This window comes from Chrysochloris asiatica, unplaced genomic scaffold (genome assembly GCF_000296735.1).
Source record: "Chrysochloris asiatica unplaced genomic scaffold, ChrAsi1.0 scaffold00128, whole genome shotgun sequence".
NCBI lineage: Eukaryota > Metazoa > Chordata > Mammalia > Afrosoricida > Chrysochloridae > Chrysochloris > Chrysochloris asiatica.
In genome coordinates, this window is record NW_006408646.1 from 6,772,718 (window position 1) to 6,776,157 (window position 3,440).

The 3,440-nt window shown below is 47.4% G+C and overlaps 1 pseudogene; it reads left to right on the forward strand.

Annotated features, from left to right (window-relative positions):
- Positions 1-1,452: 1,452 nt before the first annotated feature.
- Positions 1,453-2,223, forward strand: LOC102833039 (annotated as a pseudogene).
- The last annotated feature ends 1,217 nt before the right edge of the window (positions 2,224-3,440 follow it).

The window sequence follows — 3,440 nt, forward strand, 5'->3', positions numbered from 1 at the left end:
CTTTAAATGTTTGGTAGAATTCACCCATCAAGCTTCTATTTATGGGCATTTGGGGTTGTGATGGGCTAGTTTTAGATTCTTTTCCCTTGTTATAGGTCTGTTGAGATTTTTCTATTGCTTCTTGAATAAGTTTGGGCAGTTTGTATGCTACTAAGAATTTATCTATTTTGTGCAGGTTGCCTGGTTTTTTACATGACGATAGTGGTAGTGCTGGCCTGTGAAATTGGTTCCAACTCATAGCAATACTGCATAGGGTTTCCGAGACTAAATCTTTACAGGAGTCGAAGGCCTCATCTTTCTTCAGCTGGCAGTTTTGAACTGCTAACCTTGAAGTTAGCAGCCCAACTCGGAACCACTACGCTACCAGAGTTTTTTTATGTACATGTATTTATAGTATTCTTTTACAATCCTTTTAACTGACCTTGTGAGGTCAGTTATGTAACCGTTTTCTGTTGTAGTTACTTGTACCTTCTCTTGTCAGTATAGTTACGGAACCAATTTAGGGTTTTAACAATTGTATTGATTTTCTATTCTCTATTTAGTTTATCTCTGATCTAATTTTTTTTCGTTCTTTATTCTGGTTGCTTTGAGCTTCATCTGCTCTTCTGTTTCTAGTTTCTCAAGTTACAAAGTTTGGTTAAAAATTTGGGCTCTTTTTTTTTTTTTTTTAAATGAGGGTGTTTACAACTACAATTTTTCCCTCTCACTATTTTCTCTGAAGGAGCTCTGGTAGCGTAGTGGTTACGAATCGGGCTGCGAACCTTAAGGTCAGAAGTTTGAAACTACCAGTCGCTCCGCAAGAGAAAGATGAGGCTTTCTACTCCTGTAAAGATTTACAGCCTCGGAAACCCTGTACAGGGTCGCCATGGGTCGGAACCGACTCAACGGCACTTAACAACAACAACAAATTATCTCTGCAGCATCCCATAGGTTTTGGTATGCTGTACTTCCCCCAGCCCCCTTGTCTCTAAGTATTTAATAATTTCCCTTGTGATTTCTTCTTCAACTTACTGGTTATTTAAGAGTGTGCTGTTTCCCAATTGACCTAGCCTCGATGGCTTGACGATTAGAACGCGACTTGAGGAAGATAAAAAACAAAAACAATTTTTGATAAACGAAATGAGGGTAAATTGCTACAATTTGATGAACTTGACCTATACTCATGGAGGTAATAGCTCAGAATACCAACAGAGAGGGAAGGAGTCTTCACATCAAGTATCAATGCTATCCCCTCTGTACACAGGGTAGATAGGGACAGGCAATTTAGACACTGGCTATCTAAAACAAGGGGGCGATAAAAGCACAGAGTGACTGGCTTACAAGGTTTCAAGACAGAGTTTAAGGATACCGTGCAGACCACGGACACTTGACAACCTGCAGGCAGGTGCCAGGAAGCAGAACCAGCGACTCATAAGCCAGGGAAGCAGCATGGACAGATCTCAAGGTCAGAGAATGGCAGGTGAACAGAAACCCTCAAGTAATCTCTTGGAATAGTTTATTCTACTAGCCAAAGGCACCAGTGGCTCAGCCCTCCCTCACTGCTCTCATAAGCCAAGTCCTAGAAGCTCCTGTAGTATATGTCTTTGGAGAACTGCTGGAGCTGACCAATGTACAGGAGCTGCCAGAAAAAGCCAATGCTGTTTATTTGCAGCTGCTGAACCTGTTTGCCTATGGGACATAGCCCGATAGCCAACAAGGAGAGCCTGCCAGAACTGAGCACAGCTCAACAGAATAAGCGGAAGCATCTCACCATAGTGAGCCTGGCCTCAAGGATGAAGTACATTCCTTACTCCATGCTGCTTAAGGACCTGGAGATGCAGAATCTACAGGAGCTGGAGGATCTCATCATCAAGGCAGCCTACATTGACATCATCCAGGAAAAGGTGGACCAGTGGAACCAGCTGCTGGAAGTGAACTTCTCTGCCTTGGCTGGGCCATTCGTAAGAAGGACATCAATAATATTGTCAAGACCCTGCACTAATGGTGTGATGGCTGTGAGGCAGTTCTGGAGAGCATTGAGCAGCAAGTTCTGAGAGCCAACCAACCAGCACAAAGAGAACCACAACTGAACTTGGCAGCAGTTAGAGACTGAGGTCAGCAATATCAAGAAGACCCTCAAAGCCACCACATCCTTCTCAGCTCAGGAGATGGAACAACAGCTGGCTGAATGGGAGTGCCCCCCTCATGCTGAGCAGCAGCAGCTCACCAAGATGTCCAAAGTGAAAGGTCTGGTCTCCAGCTGCCACTAGGGCCAGCTGGGGCAGCTGGCATTCACCAGGCCTGGGTCAGGGGGTGGGTGGTGGGTAAGGGAGGGGACACCCAGAGCCTAGTTTCTCCCCTCTCTACCTTCAGTGAGTTCCAGACCTGCCCTTCCCCTCACCAGCACCTCCCTTGTTGGTACTGTTCCAGAAACACCAGGACTCTTTGCCCTCAGACTCAGGGGCTCTACCAATGCCATCCCACAGGGTCATATACTGCCCAGCTCCCCTTGAGGGGGCTCTTGTTTCTCCTCAAGGGTTTGTCTCTCTCCCTGCAGTGGATATGTCATTTTGCCAGGCTGGTCACAGACAGGGTAGCTTCCCTGGCCCACAGGGTTGACTGCAAAGACAGCCCCTCTCTGAGGAGGAGGGAGGTGGGCCCTCTCAGGTCCCATGTCCCACAGAGCCCACACAGGTACATGCTGCTCTAGCCAGGTATCACATGCTGTGTCCCTGCCCCTGCCTTACCCCTGGTTGGCAGCTCTGACTGAGGCCATGGAGGGATGTGACGCCGGGCTGTGTTGACTAAGCCTGTGGGTTTTCAGCCTCCAAAGCCTAGCTCCCATCTCTCTCTACTTGGGAGCACTGGTCTGAGTAATCTCTGGCATCTGCACACATGCAGAGGGGGCTGCAAGTTTCTCCTGGCTTGGCAATCTCTGCTGCCCTTGACATCACCAACTTGTTTTCAGTGTGCAGACCCAGTTCACATAGGGCTGTCTGCCAGCATGCACTCCCACAAGACCTGGAGCCCTCCTGGCTGCACCTGAGATGGGACGACAATGGGTGCGGGTGCGGAAGCCCCTCTGCCTGGTAAAGGGCCTGTTGCTGCTTCCACCTCTCTCTCCGCCCCTTCCTGGCTGTGACCCAGAGCCTTGTGAGGATGGCTCCCTCCTGGTAAGAGAAAGAGACTTGACTAGTCTTTCTGAACTTGAACAGTTTCAGGTTATATTTACATTTTTATTTTGTACAGGTTCTGACTCTAATACATTTCAACATGTGTTTTGTTTTTTAAAAAACAGAATTTAGTTTAAGAGTGTGTGAGGGAAGATAGAGTCCCCACTGAATAGTTTTCTTCTTGTCTAGATGGGTCTGGTAAAAAGAGATGGGGAGCTTGCCTGAGGGAGCCAGTATTCACCGAAGACCCACCTGAAAGAGGGATGTCATCTGCATCTCCATTGAGCA